Below are 14,758 nucleotides of genomic sequence, written 5' to 3'. Positions count from 1 at the left end.
GTTGCAGTCCTTAAGGATATGCCAATTTTTACGAATTAGTCCTGCTACTTTATTACTTAATGGGTTATACTGGCTCACAAAAACCATCCTGTTGTCATTATCACTAGGTGCTCTGTTTTTTTGGTTCTTGTAGTGCCTCTATAGTATTCTCCAAAAGTTTAGATGGATAACCCCTATCTATAAACGTTTTAGTCATTTCTTAAGTCTAGTTGTCTGTCTATCTTTGTTTCCAACAATCCTTTTGACTCTGAGGAGTTGGCTCTTGGGTAATGAATTTACCAATGATCTAGGATGAAAGCTGTTGTACTTAAGAAGGCTATTCTTATCAGTTTCCTTTGTGTAGAGATCAAACTCTAGGTGATGACCTGATTTCAATATTCTAGTATCCAAAAACGGCAAGGATTCTTCACTATAATTAACAGTGAATGACAGGTCACTCACCTCAGAGTTCAATTCCCCCACAAACTGCATCAGGGATTCCATGTCACCCCCACCATACGCCAAACACATTGTCAATATATCTCCACCACACAGCTCCATACTATTTAAACAACTGGTTCTTGTAAACGATGCTCTCTTCTATTTCACACATGAATAAGTTGGCGTATGATGGGGCCACGTTGGAACCCATCGCAGTTCCCTTGATTTAAACAAACCACTGGTCTTGAAATAAAAAATAGTTCCAATGTAGAATTAAACTCAACAATTCCTCAATAAAACCTGTCTGTTCTTGACTGTACCCCTTGTTCACCAATAATGTTTTTTTTTATGACAGCAATACCTGTCTCGTGTTTAATAGAAGTATATAAACTTCTAACATCCATGGTGAACAAGAGGTACTTATCACTAGGAAAATCTAGATTTTTGGCCTTTTCCAAAAAGTGATTGGTGTCCTTAAGATAACTGGACATCTTAGTGATCTCAGGCTGGAGGATTCTATCGAAAAACTTAGAAATATTTGTGTAGACAGACTCTACACTCGAAACTATAGGCCTACCTATGTAAAAATTGGCATATCCTTAAGGACTGCAATACTGGTATTAAACAGTTTGAGGAACCTCCTCTGATGGCCCATAAAAGGGTAAGGAGCCTTAGGGACCATTTAATACTACAGATATTGGAGCGAGCAAAGAGCTTAAACAAACATTTTTAAGTAGCAAAAAGATGGGAACGTTCCCTTGTCTTAATTGCATGAGTTGCAACTCCCTTATTAGGGGAGCTAACTTCCACCATCCGCATAGTGGGAAGAAATACAGTATCAAAGGTTTCTTCACCTGTGAGACTACACATGTTGTCTACCTTATTAAATATCCCTGTTCTTTGGTTTATATAGGGGAAACGACCCGTAAGGCTAGGGACGGCATGAGTCAACATCGCTCCAATATCAGATGTAGGAATCTAGAAGCCCCTCTATCTAGTCATTTTCTTGAGAAATGTCACAATATAAGTCAGTTGAGGTGGCAAATAATAGATCGTATTAAGCCCAATAGGACAGGTATAGATAGGGAGCGCCTTTTGAAACAAAGTGAAATGTGGTGGATACACAAATTGGAAACACTAACACCTAGGGGGTTAAATAGGAAGTATGACCTGTTCTGTTTTTTCTGAAAAATATGTCTATATAATAATTCCCACACATCAAGTAATGGTAGGACACTTAGCAGCACTTTTTAATGTTAGAATGCTCTTTAACTTAATAAAATGGTATGAGGTTAAAGCTATAGATTAAGATATAGATTGATGGAAATATCAGTTAGGTTTTAGTATTGTTGAATTTTTTAACAAGTGTAGTATCGGTAGGCTGACACTAGACGGAGCTATTCCCCCAGTTTGGGTGCAAGGGCGCCAAAATGAATGTATTTAAAGAGTAATTTTGTCACTGTTAAGATATAAAGCATGAATAAGGGGCTGTGACCTCGAAACGTCGCTTTTCTATGTGAATAAATTGTTTCAAATATATAAATTAAGTGCTGAGGACCATCTTTTGTGCATTGTATCTAAGCCACTGCAGACTGCCCCCTTATTTCAGTTATTTTCACAGACATGCATTTTAGCCAATCCGTGCTGACTCCTAGGTAAATCCACAGGAGTGAGCACAATGTTATCTATATGGCACACATGAACTAGTGCTGTTTAGCTGTGAACATGCACTGAGATAAGAGGCAGCCTTCAAGGGCTTAGAAATTAGCATACAAGCCTTCCTAGGTTTAGTTTTCAACAAAGAGAACAAAGCAAATTTGATGATATCTTTTCAAGCAAAGATACCAAGACAACATAGAAAATTTGATAATAGAAGTTAATTGGAACAATGTTAAAAATTGCATTCTCTGTTTGAATCATGAAAAAAAATATTGTGTTTCATATCCCTTTAAACATAAAGAATATATTGCCATATCCCATGACTGGCAAAATGTAAATAAAACATAAAACCATGAGTAAAAAAAACAAATAGTGATGATTAATTCTACTGGATGAAAATTAAACACATATCTCACTCATAGTTTAATTATCACTATAATCTATTTTATATAGGTTATATATTTTACATTATGTTAATTCATACAGTAATTCTTCAGTATTTCAAAGTACAAGTTTAACAACTAATAAGGTAATTTTCATATCGTAGGAATAAATATTCCTTTTATCTACTCTTATGGTAAATTAACATTTTAAATAACCCTTATACAATCTATCAAGCAAACTCTTCACTTTCTACGACAAAATACAATATTACTTTTTATTTTTGACAACAAGTAGTTCTTGGAGATATCAGCATATTTGTAATTGCATAAATCTAAGAGTAATAATACCTTAAATCCATTTAGCAAGTGTATTTTCCTAGTGATTAAAATAGATTTGTAGTCATTATTTACCAGTTCAGGGCTAGATTACAAAAAGAGCGCTAAATTATCCGCAAATTTGCCCGTTTGCGGGCGTGCAATAATTAACTATCCATTACAAGTGGATGGTTATTGCTACCGCAAGCTCATGGTAGCAATTAGCACCCTGAAAATTAACCAAAGATCCAATCTCTGGTTAATTTTCTAAACGTGTCCCTAATGAAGATTCCACCTAAATTACTATATCTCTCACTCCTTACCATTCATAATTAACAATTTGGACTTCTATAAACTACAAAAAGAAATTCTGATTTTTGTCAGGAATGGGAAAAAGCCTAAAATTAATAAAAAAGATCCTGATGAAGCATACAAGTAGGAGGACTAGGCCTCTCAAATTTAGCTTCTTATTACAATGCAGCCTTTATCGCACAAACAGCCTTGTAGTATGATCTGTCAGAGAGAATACTTTATGTGCAGCTAGAAGCAGAGATGTCAGGGATTAGACCCATTCATAAATTACACTGGACTACTAAAGCTAACAGCCCAGCACAGGGTAAATGTTTCATCGCTATCTTCCATACTCTTCATTTATGGGATAAATTGAGAGTCAAATTTCCACTAATTGAAAGCAGATAGATAGTGACGCCTTTTGTGACACCTTTTACTTCACTGGATATAGTGGTCCAAGATGAATGTCCTAAAAAAAACATCATTTATGTAAGAACTTACCTGATAAATTAATTTATTTCTTGGTGGCAAGAGTCCACAAGCTAGTTACTGATGGGCTATAATTCCTACCAGGAGGGGGCAACGTTTCCCAAACCTCAAATGCCTATAAATACACCTTGCAGCTCACTCATACCTCATTTTAATGTATAGCCAAGTTGCTGAGGTTTATAAGGAGTAAAAGCATAAAAAAGAGGAACAGGATAAATAATGTGCTTTATACAAAAAAAAATCATAACCCCAAAAACATGGGTAGGTCTTATGAACTCTCGCCACCATGAAAGAAATGAATTTATCAGGTAAGGTCCTTTCATATAGGTGGCAAGAGTCCACAAGCTAGTTACTGATAGGATATAATACCCAAGATGTGGTCCATGAGTAACTATAGAGGAAGGGGTAAAATAAAAACAGATATCTCCGCTGAAAAATTAAATAAACAAATAATAATAATTAAGTCTTCTTAAAAATTAAAAAAACTTAAATAATAGGCACTAGAATCAAACTGAGACAGCTGCTTGAAGAATTTTTTTTACCAAAAGCTGCTTCCAAAGAAGCAAAAACATCAAAATGGTAAAATTTTGTAAAGGTATACAAAGAAGACCAAGTGGCTGATTTGCAGATTTGATCAACTAAAGCTTCATTCTTAAAAGCCCAAGATGTGGCAACTGATCTTATAGAATGAACTGTTATTCTCTGAGGTGGAGATAGGCCCGCCTTCAAATAAGCTTTGTGAATCAGAAGTTTCAACCAAGATGCCAAAGAAATGGCAGAGGCTTTCTGACCTTTTCTAGAACCAGAAAAAAATGAGAAATAGACTTGAAGTCTTTCTGAAATTTTTAGTAGCACCAACCTAATATTTCAAAGCTCTAACCATAAGAATGTAAAGATCTTTCAAGAGTATTCTTAGGATTAGGACACAAGGAAGGAACAATAATTTCCCTATTAATGTTGTTAGAATTCACAACTTTAGGCAAAAATTTAAACAAAGTCCACAAAACAGCTTTATCTTGATGGAAAATCAGATAAGGAGACTCACAAAATAAAGCAGACAATTCAGAAACTCTTCTAGCAGAAGAGATAGCCAAGAGAAATAACAATTTACAAGAAATGTCCAAAGAATGCATTGACCCAAAGGAGGAGCCTGCAAAGTCTTTACAGTGAATATCAGGATGATTAGCAATCTTTCTGTGAAATAAAATAGAAAGATCAGAGATTTTTCCTTTCAAAGTATTGGCAGACAAACATTTATCCAAACCATCCTGAAGAAACTGAAGAATCCTATGAATTCTAAAAGAATGCCAAAAGTAATCATGAGTGGAACACTATGAAAAATAGGCTTTCCAAACCTTATGAACGTTCAATTTCCATGCCTTCAAATTTAGAGATTTGAGATCCGGATGGAAAAACGGACCTTGAGACAGAAGGTCTGATCTTAGAGGAAGTGACCAAGGTTAGCAACTGGATATTTGGATAAGGTCCGCATACCATAGGCCATGCTGGTGCTATCAGAAACACATAAGATTGTTCCATTATGATCTTTAAGATCACTCTTGGAAGAAGAACCAGAGGTGGAAAAATGTAAGCAGGTTGGTAAAACCAGGGAACTACTAGAGCATCCATCATTTCTGCCTGGGGATCCCTGGACCTGAAGAGGTATTTGGGACGTTTCTTGTTTAGACGTGAGGCCATCAGATCTATATCTGGAAGACCCCACATCTGCACAATCTGGATGTAGAGATTGACATCTGAGATAATCCGCTTCCCAATTGTCTAAACCTGGGATATGAATTGCAGGGATTAGAAAAGAGTTGGATTCCGCAGAAGAAAGTATTATAAATACTAATTTAATTGCTAGGGGACTAAGTCCCCCCTTGATGATTGACATATACCACTGTTGTGACATTGAGGCCCATTTATCAAGCTCCGAATGGAGCTTGAGGGCCCGTGTTTCTGGCGAGTCTTCAGACTCGCCAGAAACACAAGTTATGGTGCAGCGGTATAAAGAACGCTGCTCCATAACCTGTCCACCTGCTCTGAGCTGCAATTCAACCGGATCGAGTATGATTAGGTTAATTGACACCCCCTTGCTGGCAGCCGATTGGCCGCAAATCTGCAGGGGACAGTGTTGAACCAGCAGCTCACAAGAGCTGCTGGTGCAATGCTGAATACGGAGAGCGTATTGCTCTCTGCATTCAGCGAGGTCTGTCGGACCTGATGCGCACTGTCGGATCAGGTCTGCCAGACCTTTGATAAATAGGACTCAATGGCCCCAAGTTATCAAGGTCTGTCGGACCTGATCCGAGAGTGCGCAATATGCTCGCCGTATTCAGCCTTGCACCAGCAGCTCACAAGAGCTGCTGGTGCAACGCCCCCCCTGCAGACTCGCGGCCAATAGGCCGCCAGCAGGGGGGTGTCAATCAATCCGATCGTACTCGATCGGGTTGATTTCCGGCGATCTCTGTCCGCCTGCTCAGAGCAGGCGGACAGGTTATGGAGCAGCGGTCTTTGTGACCGCTGCTTCATAACTGCTTTTTCTGGCGACCCTGAAGGCTCGCCAGAAACACGGGGCATCAAGCGCCATTCGGTGCTTGATAAATATGCCCCATTGTTTGTTTGAAACCGAATATATGGTTATCTCTTTAATAGAGGCCAAGCCTTAAGAGCTCTGAAAATAGCACAGAGTTCTAAGATATATGTATTGGTAACCTCAACTCTCAAGGATTGTGCTGTCAGAGACTCCCAGACAGTTCCCCAACCTGTAAAACTTGCATCTGTTGTGATCACAGTCCAGGTAGGATGAACAAAGGAGGCCCCTTGAACAATAAGGTGACTGTTTAACCACCAAGTCAGAGAGAGTTGAGTGTTGGGATTTAAGTATATCAGTTGTGATATCTGAGTATAATCCCTGCACCAGTGGTGCAACATGCAAAGCTGTAGAGATCTCATATGAAAACGAGCAAAAGAGATTGTGTCTGATGCTGCAATCATGAGACCTAAAACTTCCATGCACATAGCCACTGAAGGGAATGATAGAGACTGGAGATTTAGACAAGCTGAAACCAATCTTAATCTTCTTTTTTCTGTTCGGTATAGAGTCATGATAATCATTCAAAGATTTCCAGTCTCCAAAAAGTAAGTTATGACTAAGAACCAATTGCTGGTTTGAAACGTTGTTGCTGCATTATGGACCGTGTGTGAACAAATAAAGTTTTTTTAACTTACTTTTTGAAGGCTGGAAATCTTTGAATGATTATAGTGATACTGGGACTTGGTTAATCCCATTTTTATGCCCCATCTTGGAGAGTGTGCTGTCTTCCCCTGTGGATATAGGGATAGAGTCATGGACACTGAATCTATCTGTAAACCTAAAAAGGTGACTATTGTCTGAGGAATCAAGAAACTCTTTGGTAAATTGATCCTCCAACCAAGTTTTTGAAGAAACAACAGTTGTTTTGTATGAGATTCTGCTAAATTAAAAGATTAAGCTAGTACCAACATATCATCCAAATAAGGAAACATTGTAATATCCTTCTCTCTTATTACAGATAGAAGGGCACTGAGAACCTTTGAGAATATTCTTGGTGCTGTTGCAAAACCAAATGGAAGAGCGACAAATTGGTAATGCTTGTTTAGAAAAGAGAATCTCAGAAATCGATCTGGATTAATCTGAATGTCAAGGTAAGCGTCCTGTAAGTCTATTGTGGACATGAAGTGACCTTGCTGAACAAAAGGTAGAATAGTCCTTATAGTCACCATCTTAAAAGTTACAAAACAATTTAAAGTTTTCAGATCCAAAATTGGTCTGAACAAATTTTACTTCTTTGGTACAATGAATAGATTTGAATAAAAACCGAATCCTTGTTCCTGCTGTGGAACTAGGATAATTACCCCTGAAAGTTCTAGATCTGAAACACATTTCAGAAAGGCTTGAGCTGTTACTGGGTTTTTGGTACATGGGTAAGAAAGAATCTTCCCAAGGGAGGTCTTATTCTAAAACCTATTTGATACCCCTGAGAAATAATATTCTGAATCCACTGATTTTGGACAGAGTCTGTCCAAACTCTTTGAAATAGCTTTAGTCTGCACCATACCAGAAGAACTGGTTTGAGGTCCGCACCTTAATGCAGGTTTAGGGGCAGGATCAGTGACGTGCGGTGACATCAGAGTATGGTGAGGCAGTGGGTAGGATACGCCTTCATTCTTTAGATATCCTTTGTTGAAGAAATAGCAATGCACATGGGTGAGCCAATCACATGAGGTATCTATGTGCAGCCACCAATCAGCAGCTACTGAGCATATTTAGATATTATTTTCAACAAAGGATAACAAAAGAATGAAGAAAATTAGATATTAGATGTAAATTGGAACGATATTTAAAATTGCATGCTCTTTCTAAATCATGAAAGAAAACATATGGGTTTCATGTCCCTTTAAATGGTGTCTTGAAAAACTGGTCAACTTAGTAAACATCTGATTTTAGTCTAAAGGATTGTAACAGAAACTCTTGCCAGATAACAAAATGCTTGCTCTCATTATGAGATCTAGAAATCCAGGCCCATTAAAATATGTTTAAAACATACTTTTTACTTTAATGCTGCAAATTATGCTTATAGATTCCTTCATTATTCAGTAAATATAAAAATGTCTTGATCCAGTGGTGGCTGGTGAAATTTAAAGATGGTGGGGCGCTTGACCCCACCCCTTTAAATAAATAAAAGGTAGACAGAAACACAGAAAAGCACTCGGGGGGAAAGGGAGAGAGAGACAGGGGGAGAGGGAGAGAGACACAGAGGGTTAGAGAGAAAGAGAGAGACACAATCACACACAGAGGGATAGAGAGAGAGACACAATCACACACAGAGGGTTAGAGAGAGAGAAAGAGAGAGATACACAATCACACACAGAGGGTTAGAGAGACACATAAGGGATGAGAGAGTCAGAGGGGGAGGAAGACAGACAGAGAGAGAAAGAGACCATGGGGGGAGAACGATAAATCTGCTTGGGACCAGCAGTGATATGTTGATCCCGAGCAGCACTTCTACTGTGTGTTTAACCCCTTTCTGGAGCTTAAACACAAACAACCGCATGATTCTCTTGCTTTTCCTTTACTCGTTTTACATTTTGTTTTAGTTATAATTTGTATCATCCATAAAATGAATGTTTGGGGCTGCAGAGACAGGGGTCTGATATGAGGTATGATTTGAGCAATTTTTTGACACTGGGTGCTATCTATGGACGCCACCACAGCAGAACTGCTAATTAACCAGTATATGGTATTTAAAATGGCATCTCTCAAGCACATTTACCTCGTAGGCCCTTTAAACTGAAGCCAGAAATTGAAAAATAATAGGGCTAAACATCTGCTTAAATAATTAAGCACTGACTCCTCCAATGTTTGTATAAAGCAATATCTAATTACCAGGCATCAACAGTAAGCTCCTCTGTCACAATTAACCTTCATACACTGGTGGGACCATCTGTCAGATTCACATTTATACATCTAACTTTAGTAATTTGTTTATATTTCAACATTTTCCTTTAAAAAAAGTAAGATCATGACATTGAGCCCTTCCATACTTCAATATGATTGGTTTTGAGAACCTTATGACTTAATTAGGCTCCTTTAAAAACCAATTATGAACCAGATTGTTATATTTAAATAATACAAATAAATAAAAAAAAGAGTAGTACCCATTTAGTAGAAGTTAAAAAATATTGAGAGAGAACTTCAATCAAGCTTAATGTTCCACTTTTTTTCACATGTAAGGCCATTAAATGAAGGTTAAAGAGCCCCAAGGGATAATAATGTGGGATTGATTTACCTGGGTGCAATGGGTGATGAATATTGCAAGGTGGGTGCCATATGAGAATTAGTGCTATTATTTTAGAGTGCTGAGGAATGACTACCATGAAGGGGATGCAGAATAAGATGTGCTCTTCAGGATGTTTTGAGAAGCAGTATATTTTCTATTAGGAGGTGTTGGGGGTTGACTCCACTGTCTGGTAAACATGATTGAGCCTATAAAAACTTTAGCATTATCATGGGAATAAAAAGATCTATTGAGTATATTGGGGAAACATTTATATACCATTATTAGTACCCTGCTTATGTATTTTAATAGAGTTATTGTAGGTACATTAAAGATTTCCATTTGTGCATTACAGATGTGCATTACAGAATGGGCAGAGGGTGGCAGAGCAGAATCTGCTCTGCCACCCTCTGCCCATACAGAGCAATCCTGACACCCTGCTTGTAAAGGCATTTTTCAATAGAATTTAAAAAGGAGTTCATATGAGTCTATAGGGTCTCTGTAATGCACAAAAGGAAATCTTTAATGTACCTACAATAAATCCTATTAAAATACATAAGCAGGGTACTAATAATGGTATATAGATGTTTCCCCAATATTCTCAATAGATCTTTTTATTCCCATGATAATGCTAAAGTTTTTATAGGCTCAATCATAATGTTTACCAGACAGTGGAGTCAACCCCCAACGCCTCCTAATAGAAAATATACTGCTTCTCAAAACATCCTGAAGAGCCCATTTTATAATCTGCTCAGCAGATTATACTAGTACTAGTGGTGACGGTCCCCCCCAGGCCCCAGCTGAGTCACCCCATGCGGCCAGCCTGAGTCTAAGAGCCGCTCAGCCGCCTGACTGTCCTGAGCCAGCTGACCACAGACACACCGTGTCTGTGGTAAGGGACTCTGACAAGCTAACAGACATAAAAAGAGAAAACACTTTAAGTAACTTACTTTTTACCTGAGGTGACGACACCCTCCTCCTAGCTCCCTCCCTGGTCGACCGAGTCCACATTCCAGTAGCCACAGCCTTCTGGAATCTGGATTCACTCACTGACTCACTGTTGTCTTCGGCAGGGCAAGACGCCACACAGAAGTCTCTCTCAGCAGCTCCATCCTGCTCAGTCTTCTTCCCGCCTGAAGTCTGACAGTCTGTGTGTGTGTCGGCGCGACCGCTACGTCACGCTGCTCTGTCTGTGCAATCATTGGCCAGCCTATCTAGGGGGGTGTGGGCCTGGAGCTGCAGCAACTCAGTCCGTTCACATTGACTAGCGAGTCCGACTCCTCCCCACCGCCTCACCCACACGTCACAGTGCTCACTGGTGCGTCTCACTCTGTACATTGTCGGTTCTTTCCCGCCCTATGGATAGCGGGCGCTGATTGGCTGAGGCTGCTTCTGCAGAGGCTGAATACAAACATAGCCTCGCTGCCTCTCCAGTATTGCGCAAACTAAACTGGTGTTTTGCAGTAGCCGCGGCGGCGCGCGGGGGGGGGCGGGATGCGGGGGGGGGGTGGGGGGATCATAGGGTACCTTAACAAACAAAAAAAATTTAATAAAAAATTTAAAAAATCTTTTTTTTTAAACACTATTAAAAAACGTAAAAACTGTAATTGCACTCATAGGACAGGGGAGGCGCTGCCTCCCCTGCCTCCTATGACTGCACGTCACTGCTCTTGTAGCATATGTATGTACTATACATTTCAGCATGTGTAAGCTGCTTGGGAACCAAGCAAACAGTCAGTTGTTAATGAGGAGAGAACAGCGTTACTAAAGGTTCAAGGCATGAATAAATAATTAGGGTAACATTTGAACTGAATCTTAATCTAAAATAGGGGATAACAGATTTTGCTGATACATTGAAGTCCCAAAGCGACTACCCAGCATACTGCCTGACCAAGATATTAAATATTAGCTCATCATTTACAGCCATTATAATCAGACATTCTGGATACCATTATGTTATGTAGGTAGAACATTGCCAAGGGAGAATTAGCTAGGGTGTATAGAGAGTAGTAATAGGGATCCTTTAAATCAAACACATCTCTTAACAAATGTACAGTTTGTAAGGCAGCCTGGTTCGTACACCTCGAAGCATAGGAGATGCAAATAAGAGGAAGTGGCACAAAAGCTGCATTAAGAGCGACTTAAACTTGGTGCAGGTTATGTATCCCAGAACATTAACTGCAGCTTGGTGTTACCGATGAGGGCAACTTATGCCGTAATTTAAACACAGCCTTAAAGACCGATATAAAAGAAAGGATAACAACAACACAAACTGTCCAGCATAGCCATATACAAGCTTTCAACTTAAGATCCACGTAAGGGTTAGCCTGCTGTGGGACTTCACATCCATTTGTCCAGCCTAGAGAAGTAAATTAATTTTCTGCAGCGCGTTAGCCAGAGCACAGCAGAAATCAGCTCACTTACAGCCCTCCCATCCTAGCCGATGCCGTCCCTGTCCCAGAGCCATGATCGGCGATCCAAATCTGGAGTGCAGCTTGTGTGCGGGGGAAGACAACCGCCATGCTGTTTTCCAATCAGGGGAGCCATGGGTATAGTGAAAGGTCTGTCCATTTCAGGTGTACTAGTACCCCATGTAGGCATATCAAGGGCTCCTTGGATAAAATGATTATATCGTCTCGCTCTGAAATCCAGGTACACCACCGGGTGAAGCAAAGATGATATCTGTGGTACCGCCTCCAATACTTTATTCGGCCGCATATTTATGCCATAGATACATGCCCTGGGCTCCACTGCCACCGTCATCCCTCTCCCCTGTGAAGGCTCTGAGGCCACACAGCGATCATCCAACTTCTGATGCGGTGTGGGATTAACTATTGCCGTCTGAGGAGCATGACTGCAAGCGGGTATCCTTTGCCGGTAAGGTTGTTTCTGTACCTTGATCGCCGCACATAAGTCATAACATGAAAGCAGCAAGCGATCCAATTTTGGTAGGAGTATAGCTTTTAGCTCAGACAAGATAAGTGAGTCAGTGCAGCGGTTTATATTGATAGGGAGCTCCATCCTTGTGTTTGTTAAAGTCAGGAGTAGATATGAAAGATGTGGTGGTGATATTCCCACCAATGGGCCAAACGGATTATTTTCTTCCTTCTCGGAGGCCAAGGGGTGGTATGCCTCGATCCCAGTGAATTCCCGGACACAGTTTTTGTCAAGGGAGAAGAGGATGTCAAGATCTGAAGCCACTTTTAACTCCAGGCTGAACGGAGCTTCAGGAGCCTGTGGCCATCTTGGATTGCCGCCTATCGGAAGTCTAGTCATCAAATACTTTTTGAACAATTTAACATATTATCGACCCATAAAAAAAAAGTTAGGATTTTTTTTTTAAAATTGCTTAGGGTAATTTTATCTTACCCTATATCAACTCAATTCATATTAACATCCCATTATCATAAAATGGAAGAATTTGAACAACTAATTTTATGAAACGTCTTCCCTGCTGTATGGTATGGAGGTCCAGAGTCATAACAAACCGTAGTTGAGTAGTTGAGGTTGAGCGACACGGGGAGGATGAACCTGTTCCCGTTATCCATTTTTTTCCCCCATTATTATTATTATTTATTTTTGTCTGTATGGTTGTGTTTAAGTGTTTTAATGAGGGTTAAGATATAAAACATGCCAATGATGGAGGTTGTGTTCTATGGGAATTAAGTTGGGACATGAAAAGGGAAAGAAAGGGGACCCTTAACCCTTTAAGGACACAGCTTTCAGTTTGCTCAATTGTTTTATGACGGAAACATTCCGTCATATGTCCTTAAGAGGTTAAGCAGGGTCAATAGGCCATTAAATAAAGAAGGGGGAAAAGATTAAGGAAGTAAGAGAATAAGGAGAAAGGAAAAAGAAAGTGATATCTACATACAGTGGGGAAAAAAGTATTTAGTCAGCCACCAATTGTGCAAGTTCCCCCACTTAAGAAGATGAGAGAGGCCTGTAATTTTCATCATAGGTATACCTCAACTATGAGAGACAAAATGTGGAAACAAATTCAGACAATCACATTGTCTGATTGGGAAATAATTTATTTGCATATTATGGTGGAAAATAAGTATTTGGTCACCTACAAACAAGCAAGATTTCTGGCTCTCACATACCTGTATCTTCTTCTTTAAGATGCTCCTCTGTCCTCCACTCATTACCTGTATTAATGGCACCTGTTTGAACTTGTTATCAGTATAAAAGACACCTGTCCACAACCTCAAACAGTCACACTCCAAACTCCACTATGGTGAAGACCAAAGAGCTGTCGAAGGAGACCAGAAACAAAATTGTAGACCTGCACCAGGCTGGGAAGACTGAATCTACAATAGGCAAGCAGCTTGGTGTGAAGAAATCAACTGTGGGAGCAATATTTTGAAAATGGAAGACATACAAGACCACTGATAATCTCCCTCGATCTGGGGCTCCACGCAAGATCTCACCCCGTGGGGTCAAAATGATCACAAGAACGGTGAGCAAACATCCCAGAACCACACAGGGGGACCTAGTGAATGACCTGCATAGATCTGTACCAACGTAACAAAGGCTACCATCAGTAACACACTACGCTGCCAGGGACTCAGATCCTGCAGTGCCAGACGTGTCCCCCTGCTTAAGCCAGTACATGTCCAGGCCCGTCTGAAGTATGCTAGAGAGCATTTGGATGATCCAGAAGCAGATTGGGAGAATGTCATATGGTCAGATGAAACCAAAGTAGAACTGTTTGGTAGAAACACAGCTTGTCGTGTTTGGAGGAGAGAGAACACCATACCTACTGTGAAACATGGGGGTGGTAACATCATGCTTTGGGGCTGTTTCTCTGCAAAGGGAACAGGACGACTGATCCGTGTACATGAAAGAACAAATGGGGCCATGTATCGTGAGATTTTGAGTGCAAACCTCCTTCCATCAGCAAGGGCATTGAAGATGAAATGTGGATGGGTCTTTCAGCATGACAATGATCCAAAACACACCACCCGGGCAATGAAGGAGTGGCTTCGTAAGAAGCATTTCAAGGTCCTGGAGTGGCCTAGACAGTCTCCAGATCTCAACCCCATAGAAAACCTTTGGAGGGAATTGAAAGTCCGTGTTGCCCAGCGACAGCCCCAAAACATCACTGCTCTAGAGGAGATCTGCATGCAGGAATGGGCCAACATACCAGCAACAGTGTGTGACAACCTTGTGAAGACTTACAGAAAACGTTTGACCTCTGTCATTGCCAACAAAGGATATATAACAAAGTATTGAGATGAACTTTTGATATTGACTAAATACTTATTTTCCACCATAATTTGCAAATAAATTCTTTCCAAATCAGACAATGTGATTGTCTGGATTTGTTTCCACATTTTGTCTCTCATAGTTGAGGTATACCTTTGATGAAAATTACAG

Source organism: Bombina bombina, chromosome 3, assembly GCF_027579735.1.
Source record: "Bombina bombina isolate aBomBom1 chromosome 3, aBomBom1.pri, whole genome shotgun sequence".
Classification (NCBI taxonomy): Eukaryota; Metazoa; Chordata; class Amphibia; order Anura; family Bombinatoridae; genus Bombina; species Bombina bombina.
Note: the sequence above shows the minus strand (reverse complement) of the source record.